This window comes from Cydia pomonella, unplaced genomic scaffold (genome assembly GCF_033807575.1).
Source record: "Cydia pomonella isolate Wapato2018A unplaced genomic scaffold, ilCydPomo1 PGA_scaffold_29, whole genome shotgun sequence".
Classification (NCBI taxonomy): domain Eukaryota; kingdom Metazoa; phylum Arthropoda; class Insecta; order Lepidoptera; family Tortricidae; genus Cydia; species Cydia pomonella.
In genome coordinates this window covers 281,482-307,039 of record NW_026907864.1, presented here as the reverse complement: position 1 = coordinate 307,039, position 25,558 = coordinate 281,482, and the positions used below count along the sequence as shown (strand labels likewise).

The 25,558-nt window shown below is 44.3% G+C and overlaps 1 pseudogene; it reads left to right on the top strand.

Moving 5' to 3' along the window:
- On the top strand, positions 1-25,328 carry LOC133533938 (FMRFamide receptor-like; annotated as a pseudogene).
- Positions 25,329-25,558: the final 230 nt, after the last annotated feature.

The following is a 25,558-nucleotide window of genomic DNA, read 5'->3' as shown; positions in this document are numbered from 1 at the left end:
ATGTACGAAACTGGTACAGAGGGCCGTAACGAGTCACGCCACTTGTGTCGATTCTGTATGCTATAAGTAGCTCATCTGAAAGGCATTTCAGCTCATCCGCTGTTGATATCTGCTGATTGTCCATTGAGAAAAATATGCCCGTTATGTGCTCAGCAGTAATTACTGAGAAAGTTTCCATAGTTGCCAAATTTCCCTCATGAAACAATCGTAATATTGTAAAAAAGGATCAAAGCTTTATTTTCCCAAATATTGAAACTATCTTTGTTTCTTGTAATATCCGTATGTGCATAGGTGCGCTCATGCGCCTGACTACGCGCATACACACTGCTGAACTATGCGCAGTCACCACGGTGCTCCTGCACCGTTTTGGTGGCGGGCGGCGCACTGTGCTCAAAGTCACAAAGTTACAGTTGTGACTATTGTTTCACGACCGAGATAGAGCCTTTTATAACCGGAGTACGATGTTTTATACCCGGATTTTTCCCGGACTTATCTAAAAACTTCAAGGATCCAACGCCTTTCAACGATTACCAAAGCATCCATCTACTTTTTGAAATCTTAACAACCAGTGATTGATCTTCAGGTGCTCGGTTTCGGCACGACGGACGAGAAGCCGATAGCGCGACACCTTCACAGAGTAAGGCTGCTGGTGCAGGACTGCGACCACGAGGGCTGGCTGCACTGCGTGTGCGCGACGGGCGCGGACCGCGGTGTGTGCGCGGGCGACTCGGGCGGGCCCGTGCTCTATAACGGCACGCAGGTTCACACCACTAACTTAGGTTACCACGAACTTATTAAAATGGCTAACCATTTTAATAAGTTTGGACAGTGACTTGAGAGTAATAGAACTGCTGAATGCTTGTATGATCTACACAGTTTTTTCTATTGTTAAAAGTAGCCAGGGCAAGTGGGGTCTTAGAGATAATGCGTGCGAGAGAGGTGCGTACTGTAGTATACAAGTTAAAGACTTGTACCGTAACCGCTCTTTGCTAAAAGAAGAAAAAAGTGCGGTGCCATACTTATAGGTAAATTTTTGCTGAAAGAAAGGGATTTCCCAACCCATGCCAGGCCGAGGCTTGCCGAGGTCTAGCAAAAGGTCCGAGTCAGAAAATACCTGTTTCCACCGAGGCATACGTTCCTTCCACGATGTGGCGCGCACGGTGCACCCGGCAGTCCCCTCGCCCCCTCGCAGCGGACAAAAATTGAATTTTCTCAAAAATTTACGCCAAAGTCGACTTTGCCGGTTACAAAATAGGTCGTGAATTGTGTAGCTTATGGTAGTTATGGTCAATCAAATGTCTAAAGTAGGTTGGCGTATTTCTGCAGAAAAATCACTTCTACCTTTTAATTAAAAATAACCGGCCAAGAGCATGTCGGGCCACGCTCAGTGTAGGGTTCCGTAGTTACTCTTCCGTCACAATAAGCTAAACTGGAGCTTAAAGTATAGTAAATTGTTAACCAAGGGATGAAACGGTACCTTTCACCCGAGTTAAACAAATAGGCAAATTTGCATAATCAGTACCTAATTAAAAAAAAAAAAATAATAAAAAAAAAAATAAAAAAAAAAAATTTTTATTTCAGAACTACTAGAATTCCATAATAAATTGTTAGTACCATCGTTATAGCTAGGGGTTAGTAAGTCTTTTTACTATGAAGGGAAAACTTTTTGCGATAACTCAAAAACAGCTAAACTGATCATGTCTGCTATAGTTTTCATTTAATGTCTTTCTTAAGCTCTACTTCCACGATTTTTTTCATATTTTTTGGACCTATGGTTCAAAAGTTAGAGGGGGGGGGGGACACATTTTTTTTTCGGAGCGATTATCTCCGAATATATTCACTTTATCAAAAAATGTTTCTTGAAAACCCCTATTAGTTTTGAAAGACCTTTCCAACGATACCCCACACTCTAGGGTTGAAGCGAAAAAAAATTTCACCCCCACTTTACGTGTAGGGGAGGTACCGTAAAAAAAAAAATTTTTAGATTTTATTGTACGACTTTGTCGGCTTTATTGATTTATATATCCATGCCAAATTTCAGCTTTCTAGCACTAACGACCACGGAGCAAAGCCTCGGACAGACAGACAGCCAGACAGACAGACAGACAGACGGACATGGCGAAACTATAAGGGTTCCGTTTTATGCCATTTGGCTACGGAACCCTATAAAGCGGCCAAGCATATATTATCAACAGTTTTATCTGTGAAAATATATACGTAAGAATGTTGCTTCAGTAAAATATGTCTGTTATGTTTATATTTCTTGCACCATTTTTGAGAAGAGCACTTTTAGGAATCAATAACTCAAATTTGAACTATCGTAATAACGGTATTCACACAGTGACATTAGTACAACATTAGGAGCTCTGAGCTGACCATTTGACCACAATCACCTGAATGGCGTAGGATTGGATCACCTTGTCCTATTCTGCTGTGCCATCTACCATTCTTATCACCTCTGGTTTCTTTGATCTGATCACCGCTAGCCTCCTAAGTTTCGTCCCCCCCACAGATTGGCGTGACCTCCCTCGGCCCCACATCCTGCGGCGGGCTCACCGCTAACCCCCCGCTGTCCCGCTCCGTGTTCACCGTGCTGCAGCCGTACACTGACGTCATCAACGCCACACTGGACGCCACGCCGGGCGCGTTGCGCATGCGTGAAGTGTTACGGTCGGACGCCAGGCGTGTGGGCCTCAGCGCGGTATTCTTCTGTGCAGGCGTTGCTTCGTATGTGGACTTGAATCAGTAGTTACGTGACTAGTACCAGTAGAGTAAACATAGGGTATTAGGACTGTGCAGTGCTTGTTGAGATGCTCCTGTGAATTTGTGTGTGGCTCTAAGAGATAGCGAATTTCTGCAGTTTTGACCAGAAATATCACTTGCGCAAAAATTCCAGAGGCGCTTCATAATAGAAACAACCTAATAAAAAACGTGAGATTTTGAAATCCTCGTATATTTATTATAATTATTTACTTATATTATATATAAGTAATATATTCAATTTCAGTATGTTGAGTGTGTGGAAATATTATTAATAAAATACATATATTCATACTGACTTTTGTTGTTTAATTTCCCAAAATTCGATCGCCCCTGATTCTACGGTTATACCGCTATATAGCTGCATCCCGCAGATTTTCCTTACTTACACACCGTGCTGAACAGTATCTACGGTGGTTGTTCGCAGAGCGCTCTCGTAGCGCGGCGGGAGCGGGCGCGGCAGCGACAGCGGGCGCGGCAGCGGGCGCGTGCCATGCCGCGATGAGCGGCGACGGCCGCAACGGCACCAACGGGACGCCGACGTGTCCGAGTCCGACAAACTGTTCCGATTTGTCGTGCACGGCGTGCTGCTGAATGTGGTAGGCTGTGGGGGGCTGCTGGGCAATGCGCTGTGCGTGGCCGTGCTCAGCCGGCCACAGGTAAGGGACTTATTTTGTTGTCAATTTGTTACGCTGTAGGCACGCTCGCATGCTACTCGTATGTGGAGTATCCTAGTCAGGCAACTTCCCAAGTAGCATTGCTAGCTGTATAAGAGCTGTATATCAGTTTATTTGAATACTATAAGCTGTACTACAGCTGTATAAGCGCTTATACAGCCCTTATAAGTTAAAAAAGGGCCCCAATTATACAGCTTTTCGCGTTATTAGAGCTGTACAGTAGCTGTACAAGCAATAGATAAGCTGTATAATAGCTGTAATTCGGTGTAAATGGAAACCTTAGCACTACAGATTATCTCTTATAAATATGATTTAAGAATATCAGTTTTAAATAGGTTTTTAAGAAGAATTACAATAGAATAAAAAATATGGGTCTCTATTGTTTCCCATAAAGTTTTAAGTCATAATGTATTGTTTGTCCGCATTTTCGTTAGTCATAATTTGGTTTTTCTCAGAAACGCGTAACTTTTCAGGATTGCCATTAAACAAACCTAACCTAACCTAACCTATCTATAGGATAATCTAAGGAAATTCCTGAAAAGTTAACGGTTTCAGAGTTATGACTAATGATAATATGACTATCATTACATTATGACTTTCAATAATTATGTCAAACAAAGGGAAACAAAGGGAAGTCTAAAAATGTCTTCTGTTCATTCGTTATATTTGTAATGGCGACAAATGACAAATATAAGTGGAAAGTAATAAAGTGCAGTTAAGATACCGGATCTTAAGAGCAGTTATATTACTATTGGTAAGTGCCGATTATTATTTATTGTGAACATGTGTATCTTTTCTGGCAAAATATTCACGCCCCTGCTTAATAATCAAGAAAAACATAACAAAAATATCTAAAAGTGGTACATAAGTTTAGTTTTTGTTTTTAAGGTTAAGGTTTTTTTTCTTTTAATGTTAATTCTAAGGTTAAAGTCAATTTATTTTAGCTGGTTATCATAATATGACAAGTTTTTGTTAAATATTTGCAAGTTTATCTTTAATTATATTTTCAAATATGTTTTTATTCATAGTAAAATGGCGACAGTATTTAAACAGCCTATAGGATAGTTGGAGAGCATCATAATCTTAGTAGCTGTACTATGTAATTAATGGAGTCACTTACAGCTTTTGGATTTAAATCAGCTTTGTAATAGAATATTTTTATACATTTGACTGTATTTCGGCTTTCTGTACATAAGTTATAATTCCCGTTAGAGATCCGTATTATAAATAAAAAAACTAAAGCTGTAATATGACTGCCATTTATTCATTTAGTTTTATAATACACTCCTTGTCAGAAATCATAAAACTACTATACTTATATGAGTGCAAAATTACGCCAAAAAATTACTTTAAGCGACTTTGGTCAGAAATACAGACAAAAACTGTACTACAGCTGTCATTTATTCTTTTAGTTCTATAATAACCTTACAGACAGAAGTTATAACACCATTATACTTATAATAGTGTAAAATTGCTGGTGTTGCAGGTGTCCATGGGCGGCGGTAATCGCTTACCATCAGGTGATCCGTCTGCTCGTTTGCCTCCTCTACCATAAAAAAAAAATAAAAAAAGAATTAGTTTTAAATCGGAGTTGACAAATACTTTTATACAGCAACAAGTGCCAGGTGATCCTACACTACAGCCTCTATACAGCTTAAATGATAGAATAAGCTTGTAGCGTCACACAACACTCAAAGTTTTATAACGGAGTTTACAGATACTTTCTTACAGCAAAAAGTGCCAATTGATACTACAATACAGCCTGTATACAGCTTTAACGATAGAATTAGGTCGAAGTGTCACACAACACTTAAAGTTTTATAGTAGATTTTTTATTTTCTGATATAACACCCCATGCGTACGCAGATTCCTTTATAATGATTTTATACAGCTTGAGCTCAGGTTAGTTTTCTCTGACACTCTTATAAGTCCCTTAAACCACCCTTAGTTCTAAATTGGCTGGTATATTGATTTTACCGACACTTAAATGCTACTTGGGTTATTCCGATATGTCGTAAGTGGTAAGCAGAGGCGGCGCTAGGCCCACGCCTAGCTGATGGTAAGCTGGTGCTGACTGTGGGTGGAAGGGGGGGGGGGGGGGGGGTTGCCAACTGTGCGAGGTCGTGCTCAGCCAAACGCAGAATTTCCTACTTGACCAACTGAAGTGGGCTGCATACGGTTCTCAAAATTTCATACTAGAATTTCTCGTTCAATATTTCACTTCACAGTAAAAGTAATTATAATTTCAATTTTTTTATTCTACATAGACTGGAATAGAATGTGAATTTGCGAAAATAAATGTTAAATTTGTATGAAATTGACATTAAATTTCCACACTTTCTTTTGTCAAAGTCGGTGAAGAGCTAGATTAGACGGATTTTATTTCCTTCTGCTTTATAGAAATCTTTTTATCCAGATGCGCTCATCGATAAACTGCCTGCAGCCCTCCTGGTGGCCAGCGTGCTGCTGTTTGGGCTGTCGGCCGTGTTCCCGTACACGGGCCGCCTGCGCTACTACTACTACCACATCTGCTCGAGGCTCGCCCCGCTGGCGTACCCGCTGGCGCTGGTGGCGCAGACCATGTCGGTGTACCTGACGCTGGTGGTGACGGCGGAGCGCTGGGTGGCGGTGTGCCGGCCGCTGCGCGCGCGCGCGCTGTGCACGCCGCGCCGCGCCCGCTTCGCTGTCGTCATATTCGCGTTTGCCTATAACGCGCCCAAGTTTCTTGAGGTTACTTCTGTTGTACTTGTACTGCAGTTACTACTTATTTTTAAGATTTAACTATTCTTAAAATACACGCGCCTCCACAAGTAATTTCAATCATAATCTGTTTTAAATAAAAGTTGCATGAGGTGAGCGCTATTCTGAGTATTACTGAATGTTTCAAGTTTATCAAGTACCTAGGTGAAAATTATCTTTCTAGTCAGTCTTCAGATTTCTTTAAAACTTGTTTTAAAATCAAATTTCTTTCATATGATTTTATGGTAAATACGTTAAATTCGACGATAGTAAAGTACATTCGTTTACTCTTACTCACCAATTCCTTCACACAAAAAATAATATACATTCTTCAACTATACGTTCGGCAGGTGGAAGTGGTTCGCATCCCAGCGCTGGGCGAGGGCGCGGACAACGAGGAGGACGCCATATACTGCGTGGCAGCGGCCGAGTTCCGCAGCGAGCTCTACGTGGCCGTGTACGTGCACTGGCTCTACCTACTCGTCATGTACGCCGTACCCTTCACCGCGCTCGCGGTGCTCAACGCGGCCATCGTGCGACAGGTGAACACTAGTGATACGTCACACCTACAGCGGCCAGCCCTACGTGGCCGTGTATACGTGCACTGGCTCTACCTGCTCGTCATGTACGCCGTGCCCTTCACCGCGCTCGCCGTGCCCAACGCGGCCATCGTGCGACAGGTGAATACTAGTGATACGTCACAACTACAGCGGCCGAGTTCCGCAGTCCTTGTCGTAAAGATTACCTGAAAGAGATCGCTTCTTAACGATCGATAATGCCACTAATTTTCTGGTGCTGTTTTGTTTGTAGATTTCATTGTAATTAAAGTCTGTCCAACATGACAATTGAGGGTCTACCGCGAAACAAGAAAATCGAAATTGTGTTATCGAACCTCTCTATCACTTTTGCATATTGCAAAAGCTTATAAATGGGTTTCATTTGGAGGTGTGTACTTGTTTAGGGGACTCTATAACTCCTAACTGTACCTATGAGGAGCCTAGAGTAGTGCCACCACTTCCTAACGTAGAGCAGGTGAACTCTTTTTTAGAGTTGCATCGTCAAAAAATGACACTTCCGTGAAAACTTCACAAACAAAATTATGTATTTTTCATCAAAACTTATGTGGTATTACGAACAAAAAATACGAACTTGAACTATATTTGCACGATCTTAGCGAAAAACAACACTATGTATGCGTAAGCGAACACTTTCTTACACCAGTATCGGCACCACTTTTTGGCTTGTCAGATTATCAACTAGTAGCGTATAATACAAGGTCTAAGAAAATAAGGGGCGGTACTCTCATTTTAGGACATAATAGTAGGAAATGTGAGGATCTACCTATATGTAAGAAATTGCATAAGGACGAGTTTTTTGAGGTGTGTGGAGTAAAAGACCTGAACTCTAATGTCAATGTAATTTGCTGCTATCGTAGTCCCAATGATGCTAACTTTAAAGAATTCATGGAACTTTTTGAATTGCTGTTGGAACACTTTTTTAGCAGGAAATGTATAATATGCGGAGATTTCAATATTAACTTGCTCAGAAATGATAAAAACGTCTTCGATTTTTCAGCTTTACTAGCATGCTACAGGTTTAGATGGCTCGTCTCGACTGTTACTTTCATACGCAATGGATCTGAATCATGTCTTGACAATATTTTGACAAATCTATCTGATGACTGTGCTGCTGTCTGTACGGTAGACCACAATGGTCTGGCTGACGGTCATGCTGGTCTATTAGGTTCCTTTACCGTTAATGAGAATCATAAAGCCAGAAACAGAGTAGAAATTTGGAAACTTGTAAGGAAATTTAATGCGAAGGGAAAAATGCAATTCCGTGAAAAACTAGAATTAGAAAATTTATATAATGTTGGTATTAATTCCTTTATTTTAAAATTTAACAAAGTTTTTGAGGAAAGTTTCGTAAAGCGTAAGAAAAAAGTTTCTTTTCATTGTACGTCCAAAATCAACTGGATTACCAAAGGGGTGAAAGTCTCCAGTGTCATGAAGCGCCTACTTGTCGTAAATAAAGGACCGATTTCTGAATCTTTGGCGCGATACAAGAAAAAGTATGTAGGTATTTATAGACGTGTTGTCAGGCATGCTAAACGCTTGGCAGTGCAATCTCACATCGTAAAAGCCAAGAATTCTGCTAAAGAGATCTGGAAAGTAGTACATAAGCATCGTAATAGAATGCTAAATGGGATTAAAGATAACATAACGTTAAAAATCATTAATGAAAACGGTGATACAATGATATTGGATAAGCCTGTTGATATATGTGATATTTTCTTGGATCAATTTGACCAAGGTAAAGACATGATTGAAAATGCAGCTCAAGCACAGGCACTTCTACAGACTCACGTAGCCAGGGTGGAAAATGACATAGAATGTGGTCTAATTACACCATCCGAGGTAGAAATTATGGTGAAAAATTTAAAATCTAAAACCTCCTCTGGTTACGATGAAATTCCAATTACAATAATCAAGGAGAACATTGACTTACTTGCGGGGCCGTTAGCCTGTTTTTTCAATGACTGCTTTGATGCCGGTTCGTTCCCTGATCAACTTTAAATAGCGAAAGTAATACCAGTCCACAAGAAGGGTTCAAAGTCGGATCCTAATAACTATAGGCCAATATCTCTCTTGCCTACTCTATCGAAGCTATTGGAGAGATTAATAAAAGATAGGCTTGTAAGACACCTATGTAAATACAATATTTTGAATACTCGTCAGTATGGGTACCAAAAAAGTAAGGGTACTAACGAAGCCATAAGCACCTTAATTAAAGATGTTACTGAACAGTTAAATAATAAAAAGAAAGTCGCGGGTCTCTTCCTGGACCTCAGCTCAGCGTTTGACACAGTGAATCATAGCATACTCTTACTCAAATTGCAGCACTATGGCGTAAGGGGCAAAATGCTATCTCTTCTTCGATCCTATCTCAGTAACAGGAAGCAGTTTGTAGAAATTAAGTGGTTGCTAGATTTTACTGAAAAAAGTGTTAAATCAAGAACTGCTCCGGTGTATAAGGGCGTTCCTCAGGGATCTATACTAGGCCCAATCCTGTTTATTTTATTCACAAACGATATGATACAATATATGTACAACTCCTTGCCATGTATTCAGCTAGTTGTGTTTGCTAATGACACAAATGCTTTGATATTTGCTGACAAAATTATGGAATTGTGTGAGAGGGTTAACAAAGCTCTTGAATTATTCAGCACATGGTTCAAAGTTAATAGTCTCAGGCTCAATTGCAAAAAAACAAATGCACTACTTTTTCGCACCACAGCAAGAAATAACGATTCGCTGAGCATTAATCTTGAAGGTACTACGATTGACCAAGTAGAATTAGTAAAATTTCTTGGTGTACATATAGACTCAAGGCTGAGCTGGAAAGAAGAGACGTCTTCGTTGACTGCCTCACTCAGCTCAGCATGCTATGCACTCAGAAGTCTAAGAGATGATGTTGTGTCAACTTAAACTGGTATACTTTGCGTTAATTGAATCAAAAATACGTTACAGTATTAAGCAATGGGGCAACAGTCTAAAATGTAATGTACAGTCTGTTTTTATATTGCAAAAACGTGCAATTAGAACTATGGCAAAAGTTCCTCAGTGGATCTCATGCAAAGAATATTTTAAAATTTCAAAATCCTGACTGTTCCAAGTCTCTACATTCTTGTAGTACTCAAAAACCTGGTAAAACAATTATATGAAATCGAATCTCCTGTGGAAAGGGATCTAAGACTGGCCACAAGACGTAAAAACTTGCCTAATTCTATTGTCACTCGACTAAAAGTTGTGAAACAAGCTGAAACATATCAGGGAATAACTCTTTTCAATAAGTTGCCGTTGGACCTAAAGGCTGTAGCAAATTCATACATATTTGGTAATAAACTTAAAAAAATCCTGCTAAACCAGTGCCTGTATTCAGTAGAGGAATTTATGACTAGTGCAATTGATTGACATGCCATAGCAACATTTACACTTTATGTTAATATTAAGTGATTATGTAAATTTGTAGGTTTCATTAGAATTTAAGTAATTATATAAATCTAGTGTAATTTGTGCATGCTTAAATCTGAATATTAATATGTTAATTCTTACTTGTGACCTGTTTTTGTTATTTAAATTGGATATTTTTGTACTTGTCCTAGTCTTTGACATAGATATAGTGTAATAGTTACTCTGTATAAACTTTGTCTTTTATTGTTATTGTTCTGTGTTATATAATTTCAAACACAATCGTGTATTGTTTAATGAAATAAATAAATAATAATAAATATTCGAGCGATGAAGAGGCAGATAACTAAATGTCAGTTTTCACGTTTCCCGGTAGGCCCTTTGTAAACAAACCGTCTTGATGCATCAATGTCATAGTTTATTATCTGTAAAGGCACAGTATGTATAAGTTACTCTATGGTTTATGAAAGGTGCTAGTGCTGCACTCTGGCGGCAGAACATTTCAGTAATACTCCCTATTTAAGGTGGTTCGACTAGGTTACCCAAAGCTTAAACCTCACTAGATGGCGCCACAATTGCAAATTTTGAGTTTTAATTTTTTTGTGGAGTAGTCTTGGTATTTCTATACTGTAAATTATGTTTAGCGCACTCTTTTAATAAATATTGAACTATTAAAACAAACATTGAACACTTCATTGTACAAAAACTACCCCTTAATGTCGACAGAATGTTTCTTGACTCTATTTCTAAGTATCACTCACACATTCAAACAGTCGTACTGGGATCCTTGTAGTAGACAATTTGGCACAGCGTGAGTAGGCTTCAATAGCGTTGCGGTATGTACGTGGAAATACATGCAAGAGGATGTGGGTTCGAGACTCATTATTTTTTTTTTGTTATCAGTATTATCAAGTACCTATTATTAATAAATTATTTTATGAGAAATATGAGCGTTTTTCCATAAAAATATTAAAAATCTGATTCTCACACATCATGATATTTTTGGGTTCTTCCAACTCAGAATCACTAGCATAATCAATCCTCGTGCTATAAAAACCCGAAAATTTGTATTGAAATTTTAGTTTTACACTGAAATTTCTTTCACACTAAAATGTGACGTAATGGTATGGATATTTTAGGATATCTTTTTTTAATGCTAGGGTGGAGAAGATTCTAAGTAGAATGAACCTAAGAAAGTCCAAATTTGTAAGTCAGATTTTCCGGTATTTTTTTCAAAAAAAAACGATGTTTTGTTCTAAAATTAAAGCAATCCCTTACTACCCAGCCTTTAAAAAAGTAGGTACTATTTTACAGTAGAATTAAAACATTTTTTTACGATACATTTAATTAAATTACAGTGAGTTACAAAATTGCATGGCGTTTTATTTATAACCATTCTAAAAAGAAATGAGATATTTACCATTTTTGTTTATATTATTGATTTCCCGATATTTTGACACAACTAGAAGTTTCACACAATGCCTAGAGATAGAAAATTATTTATTTATTTTATTTATTGTCAATTTCATTCAACGGATCACATCATATTCAATTTATGTGTTTATGTATTGCATTGTTTTCTACCTAGTTGGTTATTAAATCCTGTTACTGCAATAATCTTTATCTACATAAAATATACCAACGAAAGTTTAATAAAGTATATATATTAAAATAAAGTACACAAAATCAGGAATTACATATGACAATATCATTCAAAATCGCCTCCTCTGGCTTTGACACAGGCCCTCAAACGACGAGGCCAGTCATCAATAGCGACGCACGATTGTCATGTCTAATTCCGTCACTGTCTTAACTATGGCCCGCTTGAGGGAGTTAAGATTTGTGTGGGGTTTAGCACAGGCTTTCTCCTCAATAACCTGCTATATGGCATAATCCAGGGGTTAAGGTCCGGGCTGGAGGACGGCCAGTCTTCGTGGGCAATAAAGTCAATTTTGTTCCTTCGAAACCAGGCTTGAGTTGTTTTTGCCTTATGTGCAGGAGCTGAGTCCTGTTCAAAGATCCATGGATGGTTTTGAAATAGGGTGTGGCTTAAGGGCTTCACTATTGATTCGAGAACGGTTTCCAGTTTCCGGTTTTCACACCTTTTTCACAGAAATGAATCTGTGTTAGCCCCGAGTATGATACACCCAAAATCATGTTTGGCGGGTGCCCACATTTGTGCAACGCAATAGGGTTGTTTCCATCTACAAATCTTAGGGCATAATTGTATCCCAATAAATTATTTTGGATTATAAGAACATGTTAAACTACTTTTAGGGGACCTGTAATGACCATATTTTTGTAAATATTGAATTTAAAATATCTTTTGGCACATGACACGTGACCAAACTCGAAACGTCACGTCATTGAAGATTCTGATGACGTCACAACTCTCGGATTGACACTATTGACAGTTAGGCGATTAACAACAAATGACAAATATCAGTTGACAGTTCGTATCTTCTGCGTGTGTATGTAGTTATGTGTCAAACCACAAACTGTGACGTCACACAATTTTCAAAGAGCGTTTTGGGCGCGAAAGCATCTGACAAAATATATTTTGTTAATTTAACATATTTAAAGCCGTTTTTAGTATAAAAGCTGAATTTTAAGGCAACTTTTAGTTAATATAGAAAGTAATACAAGCGTTTCAAAAAATTGGAATACGATTCTCTTTTAGGCCCCAATTCATTATAGATACGACGAGATAAGCGTTATGTGTGGTATATAATTATAGCTCACAAATCCACCACATTATGTCATTTTTTATTTTATCGGTAGCATTTGTTTTAACGGAAATAAAGAGGTTGCAAATCGAGTAACAGAACTTCAGAACAGATATCATTTGATATTTACCAGTCGCTTTTCGGTGAAGGAAAACATCGTGAGGAAACTGGACTAATCCCAACAAGGCTTAGTTTTACCCTCTGGGTTGGAAGGTCAGATGTCAGTGGCTTTCGTAAAAACTAGTGCCTACGCCAAATCTTGGGATTAGTTGTCAAAGCGGACCCCAGGCTCCATTGAGCCGTGGCAATATACTGGGCAACGCTAGGAAGAAAGAAAGAAATCGAGTAACAGAACTTAGTAACCAACTAGGTATAATAGTTATGATGTAAATGTCCATATCATGTTGGAGTCATATATTATATCATAATTATTCAAGATCAATACACTTAGCTCCCTTAGGTATTCGCCTAAGTACCTACAATCTCGGGCAAAATTGAGTTTTATAAAAGTGAACTAGTTTCTAGGTCATATTTTCTATGAGTTAGGTTGAGAGGTTTTTTCGTGAGGTGTTTATAGTGCGATTTTGGTGATTTTTGGAGTTTAGACGTAAACAAATTTTGGCTATTCATCCCGGTTACCGAAACGCAGCTTACTTTACGACTTAGCATTCTATTTGGATTTTTGGTGTTTTTCGATTGGAGTGATTTTTGTGCGGTTTTTGTTTTGTGTTAAAAAAATTCTATCTTCTTTTTCTTTCTTTTTCTGTTCTTTGTTTTTTGCTGGTAATTTTAAATTTCTTTTCTTCTTTCTTCTTCCGTTTTCCCGGTAACGCTGGGACTCTTGGTTCCGGAGTTATAGGGGAAACAATTGTTTGTTTTGAAGTTTTGTGTGTTGTCTTAATTTTCGGAAATAAAAATTTATCTTCTTTTTCTTTCTTCTTTCTTCTTTTTGAGCGATAGGAGTAGTTAGGTAAGAGTAAGACCTACCTAGCAACGTTTGGTTTATAACTCTCCGACGTCAGAGTCGGAAGTTATAAATTAAAATCCGGATTGCTATTCCAGTTTTTGCGGCGCTTCCAACTACTTTTCTTAAGTTGGTAAACTTTTGAAAAAAGATAGCGTCGTAACCTGGCTAGCTGGTGTCCGGGCGTTTGGGTATCTGGATAGGGGAGGTGAAACTCCGTATTTCTATCCTAGTCCCAAAATTTTCGGACGACTGCAAGAGGGGAAAAAATAATTTTAGAACGCTAATTCCTTAAGTTTGTCAAGTGTGGCACAGATCACGCTTGACCGTTTTTACGGAATTAGTGTTTTCGGTCGCTTCCTCCATGGTTTTGGAGGGGGAAACGCCGGATCCGGGTGGGGATAAGAGAGGAGAAGGGGGGGAGGCAAGAAAAAAGGGGGGTTGCGGACGATCTGGAGGAATGGGGACCAACTCGGTGTCCCAAAGGGAGGCGAGCCTGGAGGTTAGCCAGGAAGGCGAGGACGGCGAGGACTCTGGAAGGGGGTATATTGGGGGGGGGGGGATGTATCCCCCACCCCTACTTTGGGAAGATTCTGGTCGGGGGGAAGAAGAGGGGTAAGACGTCTCTCTGAGACGTCTACTGACGAGTGGGGCAGTGTGGTGACGGACGGAGCCAGGAGCTCGAACCGGGACGAAACAGGGGGGAATATCAGAGAGAGACGGGAGAAAAGGGGCAGAGACCACCAGGACAGTGAGGGTGAGACGCCAGTGCGCAAACTGAGCACTTCCCGCCGTGGCCGTGGCAAAGGGCACTACACGGGACTCAGCGCCGCCAAGGCGCAACTGGAGGACTATGAGACGGTATCTGAGACGGAAGTCCCATACAGTCCGAAACCGAGACGGAGCACCGGTAGGCGTTCGCGGAGCCCAGTACAAATGGGAGAGACTTCGGAGGGGTATGAAACTCCTGGCGGCCGCATCAAGGCCTGTGCGCGGGAGATATTAAGTGATGCGGCCAAAAGTAAAAATTTAAAAGGCGACATACGGGGGAGAATCAACTCTGCCTGTAGGGAGTTGATGAGGCTGGCAGACTCGCTCGGTGAGTCCGAAGTTGTCCGCTCGCTTAAAGCGGACAACGAAAGGATGAGGAGTGAGTTGGAGCACCTCCGCCTGGAGACGAAGGCTCTGCGCAAGGCCTTCTCCGAGCGCAGGCAGGCGGAGCCAATCAGGCCAGGAACGGAGACGCAAACCCTTCTCGAGGAATTGGGCAAACTCATGGAGGTCCGCCTGGGGAGCTTCCAGAGGGAAATGTTCCAATCCCTGGGGAACATGGTGAATGCCCGCCTCGAGAGTGTGGAGGGACGACTGCCGCCGGAGCCCATCCGCCGACCACCACTGGCGGCTGATAGGAGAAGGACGCTCCCGGACCAGGAAATGGACCTGGATGTGACGGGGCACCAAGCGGAGGTACCCAGTGTCCCAAGGACACAAAGGAAGGCTGGAGGGGCATCTCAATTGGCCTCCCCAATGGCGTCCAGTCAAACAGCAGGAGCGCCCCGAGTGGCTGAAGCGCCCCCACTGCGGCAGACACAGGCTGGACAGACCCAAACCAGGCCGGTCCCAAAACCAAGGGGCAAAAAACCCCAGCCGGCGATCCCTGCTCCCAGGGTACCGGGAAGACAGGCCCGCCCGAGTGTGCCGCCACCTGCGCCGCCTACTCCCCAACAAGAAGGTTGGTCCACTGTGGTCAAAAAGGGCAAGGCTAGGCTTAAGGCCCCTCCCCAGCCCCAACCACAGCAAACCCAGAGGAAGGTGACAGCCCCAAAATTAGTGGCCCCAACTATGGCGGCGGTTGTTGTGGCCCTCAAGCCGGACGCCCAAACCGACTACAGGTCGGTTATGGAGAGGGCCACCACACTTAAGTTGGCGGAGCTTGGCGTGGACCACCTGAATGTGCGCAGAACGGCCACAGGGGCGCGCATCATAGAGGTCCCAGGGGCGCAGAGCAGTCAGGCGGCGGACAACCTGGTGGACCGGCTCCGGAGTCTTGTGGGCGATGTAGCTGAGGTTTACCGGCCGGTCAAGAAGGCCGAAATCAAAATCTCCGGATTCGACGAATCCGTCACTCCGGAGATTCTAAAAAGGGAGGTTGCCGCCAGAGGCAGATGCCTAGAAGACCAGGTGTCGGTGGGGGCAATACGGATGGCGGCCAACGGGACCGGCTCGGTTATCCTGCGGTGCCCACTGACAGCGGCCAAGGTAGTGGTCACAGCAGGACGCATAGTCGTCGGGTGGTCTGCGGCCCGGGTGGAGGCGTTGGAACAGCTGCCTTTGCGCTGTTACCGCTGCATGGGGACGGGACATACGCGGCCTCTGTGCCCGTCCCTGGTGGATAGGGGCAGCTGGTGCTACAGATGCAGCAAACCAGGCCACATGAGCAGGGACTGCTCCGCGTCGGCCCCCTGGTGCGCGGTATGCCACCATGCCGGTTTAAAGGCGGGACACGTGATGGGAGGGCTAGCCTGCACCCCCCCACCAATCAGAGGAAAGGAGGCCTACGCTGCTGGTCCTGCAAATTCAGCAGCGGCCGCGCCCAGGAATGAACCTGAAAACCGGACGGATCAGCAGCGCATGGAAAGTTAATGCCTCCCAGACAAAACCTGGAATTGCTCCAGTGCAACCTCAACCACTCCGCGCGTGCACAAGATCTTATGATCCAGCACATGGCGGAGTGGGAGGTTGCTGCGGCGGCTGTATCGGAGCCATACTATGTCCCGCAGCAGGCTAACTGGGTGGGTGACGGGGTAGGCACGAAAGCCACGGTAGCCATTGTGGCGCCGGCCATGGGCGGTCTGCCCCTCTCCAGAGTCTCCACGGGCCCTGGCTATGTGGTGGCCAGATTGGGGGACATTGTATTGATTGGCGTGTACTTCTCCCCAAATAGGCCACTACACGAGTTCGAGGCCTACCTGGAGAGGCTGGGACGGGCGGTGGCTGGTGCGGCTCCCTCCCCCATAATGGTCCTGGGGGATCTCAACGCCAAGTGCGCTGCATGGGGCTCCCCTAGGACCGACCCCAGGGGAACAGAGCTCCTCGAGTGGTTGGTCGGGCTGGGGCTTGAAGTGGTGAACCAGGGCACAGCCAACACCTGCGTGCGCCTGGGGGGGGGGGTCTATTATTGACATCACTCTGGCCTCCCCAGTGGCGGCAGCGAGCATTGCGGATTGGCGTGTCCTGGAGGACACCGAGACCCTCTCTGATCATCTGTACATCAGAATGAGGGTCTCCAGGGCCCAGCAAGGTCAACAGCCCAGGCAACCGAGGGACACGAGGAGAACTCCGAGGTGGAGCCTGGCCACCCTGGATCGGGAGGCGGCCAGAGAGGCGGCCATGGTGGAGGCCAGATGGGGGCGTCAAATGCCAGAGGAAGCCAATGCAGACAGTATGGCCCTTGGCTTCCGCGCTTCCCTCACACGGGCATGCGACGCCTCAATGAGGAGAGCGGGGCCTCCTCTGAGGAAAAAGGCGACGTATTGGTGGTGTCCGGAAGTGGCCGCTCTCCGGACTGCCAGTAATGCCGCGAGGCGGCAATTCACGCGCTGTCGGAGGAGGCGGCACTCCCAGGAGGAGCTGGAAGCGTACCACCGGGCGCTGAATGAGGCCAAGAAGGCCCTCAACCTTGCCATCGCCAAGGCAAAGGATGCGGCGCACGGGGCCTTTTTGGCCTCGTTAGATGAGGACCCATGGGGACGGCCTTATAAACTTGTAAGGAAGAAGCTCCGTCAGGCCGCCCCCATGGATGCCATGGACATGGGGACCCTCCGGGGTATTTTAGAAGGTTTGTTCCCTCCAGCCCCAGACTTCGCCCCTCCTGCAATGGTGGTCCCCGGGGAGGAGGAGCCGCTGGATCCTGAGGAGGTGCCCTTCGTGACTGAGGGCGAAATGGCCCGTGTCGCCCACAGGGTTAGGGCCTGCAGGAAAGCCCCTGGCCCAGACGGAGTCCATGGGAGGGTCCTACCCATCGTGATGGAGCACCTTGGAGACTGTCTCCAATCCATCTTTAATCGGTGCCTTAAAGATGGACAGTTTCCAAGGTGCTGGAAAGAGGGTATTGTGTGCCTCCTCCGGAAGGAGAACAGGCCGGCGGACTCCCCATCCGGATGGAGGCCAATAGTCCTGTTGGACGAAGCGGGCAAAATGCTGGAACGCATATTGGCGTCAAGAATTAACCGGCACTTACAGGAGACGGGCCCCAATCTCACTGGACGCCAATATGGGTTCCGAAGCGGTAGGTCCACGATGGACGCATTGGGGGCACTTCGGGCCTTCCGTGAGAAATGCTTTGAAGAGAGGGGAGGGTACCATTGCGGTGTCTCTGGACATCGCCAACGCGTTCGGTACCCTCCCGTACTCGGTAATACGGGAGGCCCTGAGGTACCACGAGGTGCCCCCATACCTGGGGCGAGTTGTAGACCACTACCTGTCAGATAGGGTGGTGGTCTGCAACACGCCTGATGGGCGACTGGAAAGGCGGATGGCCTGCGGTGTTCCCCAGGGGTCGGTGCTTGGACCCCTGTTGTGGAACATCGGCTTCGACTGGGCCATCCGAGCAGAGCTGCTCCCCCGGATGGCCCTCATGTGTTACGCCGATGACACGATGGTGGCCATTCGGGGTAAGGATCTGGGGGAGGCAATGCGAAGGGCGGAAGTGGCGGCGGACCTCATGATTTATAGGATCCGCCTCCTAGGACTGAGGGTCTCCCTCGCAAAGACTGATGCAATAGTCTTTGCGAGGAGAGGTTGGAGGGTGCCCGCCGGATCCTCCCTCAGAATAGCCGGCGAGGATGTCCAGGTGAGGCCCCATATAAAGTACCTCGGCCTCACGCTGGACAGATGTTGGAACTTCGGTGAGCACTTCCGCCAAATTGCTCCCCGAATAGTGACGGCGGCGTCGGAGATGGGTCGGCTGCTGCCCAACGTGGGAGGACCGTCCCATGCCTGCAGACGTCTGTACGCTGGAGTAGCCCGATCCATGGCCCTCTATGGGGCCCCGATCTGGGCCGACAAACTCAATGGGGAGAATAAAGCCCTGCTTCGGAGGCCCCAACGGGTAATAGCTGTACGCGTCTGCAGGGCCTATGTGACGGTGAGTTGGGCGGCAGCGTGCGTATTGGCGGGCACCTCCCCTTGGGAACTGGATGCTGAGGTGCTCGCTGATGCGCACAGACGGAGAATCAGGAGCAGGGAGACGGGCGACTTCCCTGCTCCTGAAGAAGTGAGGGAGGCACGCAGAATGGCGCAGAGGAGACTCCGTGAAAAGTGGAAGGAGGACCTGGAGAACTCCCCCTATGGAACCTACACTATAGGGGCAGTTCTCCCGTCGCTAGACCGATGGCTTGACCGGACGCACGGCAGGGTTGGGTTTAGACTGGTGCAGGTACTGACCGGACACGGGTGCTTCGGTCACTACCTGCACTGGATCGGTCGCGAGCCTACCCAATCCTGCCATCAATGTGACGAGACGGACGACACCGCCCAGCACACCCTGCAGGTGTGCAATCGCTGGGCGGTGGAGCGGAGTGCGCTGGTGGTAGCCATCGGGACCAATGATCTCTCGCTGCACAGTGTCGTGGCGGCCATGCTGGGCAGCGAGAGATCCTGGGAGGCGGTGACCTCCTTTTGTGACGCGGTTGTCTCGCAAAAGGAGGTCGAGGAGCGGGAGCGCGAGGAGGATCCGGACGCGCTCCCGATCAGGCGAAAGCGAGTGGGCAGGAGGGCTAGGCGGTTCGCCATTGCGAACCGCGCTATACCCCAGTAGGGCAGCGGGTGAGGGACCCGCAACACGGCCCTACATGGGAGGGGGGAGAGTCAGTTATGCGTTTGCTGACTCTCCCCAAACTGGTGTGAAGTCCCGGTTCATCCGGGTCGGGACCGCCGGGGGGGTGCTGAGGTGACGTGCTTGCGAGCCCCCAGCACCCCCCTTAACGGCATGGACGGAAACGCCGCAGGGGAGGTTAGTGGGTAACGCCTTATCGGTTTTTAATTCAACTATTTACAATTTAAGAGATAAATTTATACCTCATAAAATTGTTTTCCCAAATAAGTATCCTCAGTGGTTTAGTCCGGCTTTAAAAAAAGTGTTGAAAGAAAAACATAAGTACTTTCAGAAATATAAAAAGTATGGCTGCCTTTCTGATTTACAAACTTTTTCATTACTTAGACGGAGAGCTAAAATGTTAGAGGAGACTTGTTACAAAAACTATATCAGCAGAGTCGAAAACGCGGTTGTAGATAACCCAAAATATTTTTGGTCATACACTAAATCGCTCAGTAAAGGATCTCAGAGTCTCCCAGCTGTTATGAAATATGATTCTACTCAAGCCGATACTGGTGAATCTGTTTGCAATTTATTTGCCGATTATTTCAAAACTACCTTTCTCTGCGGTAGCTCAAGTGGCGTTCAACCTATGATTGAACCTACCGCTACTAGCACTAGCATATGCGACATTGAAATTAACTCTAACGAAGTCCTTAAACTGTTAAAGTCTGTTGATCTTAACAAAGGGGCAGGTCCCGACTTTATACCGCCTATCTTAATTTCAAATTGTGCTGAAAGTCTCGTTAATCCCCTCTGTGTTATTTTCCGTCGATCCCTGGCTGAAGGCACTGTCCCTAGAATCTGGAAATCTGCCTTTGTTACTCCTGTGCATAAGTCTGGTGACCGTTCTAACATAAAAAATTATAGACCTATATCGAAGTTATGTATTTTTGCTAAAATACTAGAAAAAATCGTCCATAGCCAAGTTTATTCATCTCTTAAAATATCTTTTATCACCGAACAACATGGGTTTGTTAAAAATAAGTCTACAGAGTCCAATTTATTAATATTTTGTGATTATACTTCACGTAACATGGAGTCTGGTGGCCAAGTAGACACCATATATACTGATTTCAGTAAAGCGTTCGACAGAATAGACCATCATATACTAATTCAGAAGCTATTAAATTGCGGCATCCACGGAAATCTTTTTAGATGGTTCACTTCTTATGTGCAAAATAGATCTCAATCGGTTGCAATAAACGGTTTTACTTCATCCTGGGTTGGCATTCCTTCCGGTGTGCCGCAAGGTTCTTTGTTAGGTCCTTTACTATTTGTCATTTTCATCAACGATATCCACTGTATTTTTAAACACTCTCATTTTCTTCTTTATGCTGATGACACTAAAATATATAGAGCTGTTAAGAATGTTGACGACTGTTTGTTATTACAGGATGACCTAAATAGATTTTCTAAATACTGTATCGAAAACAGATTAGACCTTAATGTTGCAAAGTGTCATACCATGTCGTTTACTCGCAAACCCAACCCAATCTTGTTCAACTACACACTTAACTCGACTAGCATCGCCAATTCACATTCAACCAGAGATTTAGGTATTTATCAAGACCCCAAGCTTCTATTTGATAACCATATAAACAAAATAGTACAGAAAGCCTCCAGGTCTCTAGGCTTTATCATGAGATCAACATCAAAATTTAAAAAAGTAAAGCCTATAAAAGTATTATACTGCTCGTTTGTGCGATCTATCCTCGAATATGTATCCGTTGTGTGGAATCCTTGTTACGACATCTACATTAAACGAATTGAGTCCATTCAAAGAAAGTTTTTAAAATTCCTTCAATTCAAAACTAAAACTACAGACTTGTGTTATCGTGATAGGTGCGTAAGACACCATTTTCTTCCCCTAGATTTGAGAAGAAAAATCACTGACTTAGTCTACTTAACTAAAATCTTAAACGGTTCTGTCGATAGCCCGGAACTGGTTATGAATATTAGTTTTCGTATCCCCAGAGCTTCTTCTAGACACTACCGACCTTTGTCACTTCCATCGACCAAAACCAACTATCGTCAAAATTCATACTTTGTCCGAGCTCCGAGGTCAATGAATGAACTGTGTCATAGCAACGATCAACTGGATTTACATCTAATGAAACCTGCTACAATTAAAAACCTCATGGCATCTAGTTTCTTTGCTCCCCTGCCTGCAGAAGATTAGCATAGGTTTAATTTTAATTTATTGATTTAAATAAGAAACAAATTACTTCTTTCTTTTCTCATAGCATGTTTTGGCGTTTGTAAAGTCTTTAATTTTGTTATCTACAACACGTGCTAACCTGTAATATGACTACCTTTGTATCCTATCTGTGGAAACCTGTAATTGGCTTCCCTGATACATATTTATGTTAACCTAGTTTTAGTTTATTAAGCTGTTGGTTTTCCGAATAAAATAAAAAAATAAAATAAAAATTCTCCTCCTCTCCCTCTGAATAGCAGAGGGGGTTACGGAAGGAGCGAGTCCCACATACCGCCCCCCCAATGGGCTTCCCTCGCCCGGGGGGCGATGATGCGTAAAGGCATTCACCCCTGCGTCAACAAAAAAAAAAAAAAAAAAGGTCATATTTTCTATGAATTGGTCATATTTGTAGACTCCAATTACAGTTACACTTTTCCTGGTTTTTCGCGGACCAGAATATCGATGATTTTTGTAACTTGATTTAGACGTTGCTATAATTTTCAATCCAAAAACACATAAAATCACAACTCAGAACATGCGGCAGCGTTGTTTTCTATCAAGTACCTCTAGCACCAGGGCGGCTACCGGGAAAATTGAAATTCGTCAATTTCGGGCATTTTTCTGTCACTCTAATTACGTCTTAGTGAGAGTAAAAGAGAAAGATCCCCGCAATTTGCGAATTTAGATTTTCGCGGTAGCCCCCCAGGTCCTGTCAAGTTTCAGCAGTGTTGCCAGGTGAGCGGAAGAGAATTATCGTACTTGAGTGTCAATATTATTGTACCGTTGAAAAAAATATCGTACGCCAATCAAAAAGGCAGCCCCTAAAAATGTCTAGCAAAATAAGCTCAAATTTCCAATTAATAATAAAATAAAGACAATTTTCGTCTAAATTGCGCAAAAAATCTGTTTATGTTTGTGTATTTTTGGGATAGACTCAAACGGTATACAGGAAATTGAGACATTTTAAACTTTAAACTTACACCAAGGAGCCGAACACCCAAAAGATACTAATTTTAGCCTATTTCTGAGAGAAAGTGTCATATTTTGCTTCAAATTACTAGACTTTTAAGGTGGCATCATCCAAGGGCTGAAATTATAGTACTTTAGTGTACGATAATGCTCTTTGGAACATTACGTCATACCGGGGCCCAAATTATCGTACATGTACGACAATTATCGTACGCCTGGTCACACTGAGTGTCAGTGTCGACAGAGTCAGCTAAAAACGCGTCAAACATCGCAACGTCGCGCCGATGGCCGTTCGAGGCATGGAGTGGCAACGCCGCAATGTATTTGTACACGACATTTGTCACACACACATGAGTAAAATTTATAAAAATATAACGTTGATTATTGCATGATTTCTGTATGAAACAAAGTTTTTCTATTAATTTAGCGCAAATGAATATTCGAAAGTAGATAGATGCGCAACTATTTATGTAATAATATTGTGTAATTAATTAATAAATAGCGATTGTTTTTTGTATGAAAATCGAACCACCTTAAAGCTAATTCAGTACTTGAGTAGTCGTTAACTTTTATTGTATTGTCCACAGAATTGGCTTGCTTCTGAAATGTGTTTAACCCATTTGATTTGTGTTTGATATATGTACATTGCAAAGATTTAAATTGGTTATAAAATAAACGCTCTTTTCCCGCAGGTGCGTCGCGCGCAAGCGGAGCGGGCGCGGCTGTCCCGCTCGCAGCGACGCGAGCTGTCGCTCGCCACCATGCTGCTGGTCGTCGTGCTGGTCTTCTTCCTCTGCAACTTGCTGCCGCTCGTCACAAACTCCTTCGAGGCAAGTACTTGCTCTTTGACCATTGTGGTGGACTTCATGTATATGCAAGTGGACCGGGCGCGACTGTCCTACTCGAAGCGACGCGAGCTGTCGCTCGCCACCATGCTGCTGGTCTTCTTCCTCTGCAAGTTGCTGCCGCTCGTCACCAAATCCTTCGAGGCAAGTACTTGCTCTCTGACCATTGTGGTGGACTTCATGTATGTGTAAGTGGACCGGGCGCGACTGTCCTACTCGAAGCGACGCGAGCTGTCGCTCGCCACCATGCTGCTGGTCTTCTTCCTGTGCAACTTGCTGCCGCTCGTCATCAACTCCTTCGAGGCAAGTACTTGCTCTCTGACCATTGTGGTGGACTTCATGTATGTGTAAGTGGACCGGGCACGACTGTCCTACTCGAAGCGACGCGAGCTGTCGCTCGCCACCATGCTGCTGGTCTTCTTCCTGTGCAACTTGTTGCCGCTCGTCATCAACTCCTTCGAGGCAATTCGCAAACTGTATTGGTATTACTTGCGCTTAAGCCATTGACGTTTAGATCAAGATCGAAGGCTACCGTGGGATAAGGGCAACGCACAAGATTTCTTATTGTAAGTCAAGCAGTGAATATCTTTCGAATGATAATAATGATGATGAAAGTTGTTTGTGGAACGGATAGTTAATGGTTAGGTTGATGCAGTCAAATTATACAAATAGCGGGAAACAATAAAGTTTCGAAACTAGATTTATCAAACCGATATCCTTATAAACCATTGAGGAGAATTCCATTCGAAATAGGTGTACAAATGCTTCTCAAATTAAGATTTCTTGCTATTAATGGTCGCTTACATGCAATAAAAAATATACATTTACAGTACATATGGGGCTACTTTATAGCACTAGTGCGAGAAGTAGCATATTACGTTACTGTGTCGAACATTTAAAGGGCCATATGTACTGTAAAACGTTGTACGATACATGTGCGAATAGGTAATTCGCAACTCGTGTCGATTTAAAACACTCCCTTCGGTCGTGTTTTAATTTATCGCCACTCGTTTCGAATTTCCTATTTTTCGCACTTGTATCGTAATGTACTATTATCATGCAGGTGTTTCTTGGTTCGGAGCTGGAGCGGCTGGACGCGCTGGTGAAGACCTCCAACCTGCTCGTGACTATCAACTCCTCTGCCAATTTCCTCATCTACGTGCTCTTCGGCGACAAGTTCAAGCGCGTTTTTCTCGCCACGTTCTGTCGGCCGGCGCTGGCCTGGCTGCCGTGCATCCGCCGGCGCGAGGAGTCGCCCGAGAACACTAGAGACGACTCCTGCGCGTCGGGCCCCGAGAGGCTGAGCCTCCGCGTGTCCCTGGCCCGGGACACCACCCTGCGCCGCTCGGGCCCGCGCCGGCCGCGCCCGCGGCGCCCGGAGCCGGCGCCGACCGTGTACTACCCGGCCACGCCCTCCTCCTCGATCACGACCCTCCCCAACGACTTGCCGCATAACGGTCACGCGCGTGACCACTTCTAGACTGTGCTCAAGTGTTAGAGACGGCGCTTTGGCGCTGGGACTCTTTAGTAATGTTATCTGTGATTCGCTGTACGCGTTTTAGAACGAGATTGTCTCGGTTAAAATAAAGGTTCATCGATGTATTTGTGTGTCTCATTTGATTTCTACCTAAATACTACAGAGTTGGATGCGACTTCTACGGAATTATCATTTGAACTCACGATTTTTGACCACAAGTACCACAACACACATAAGAAAGGTTAAGAAGGTATTTCGATAGATTTTCTTGTAAAACCATTATAAATGAAACAAACTCTTAACAGGGCACCGGTTTAATGAAACCGATTCACTTTAGTACAAACACAAACAGTAA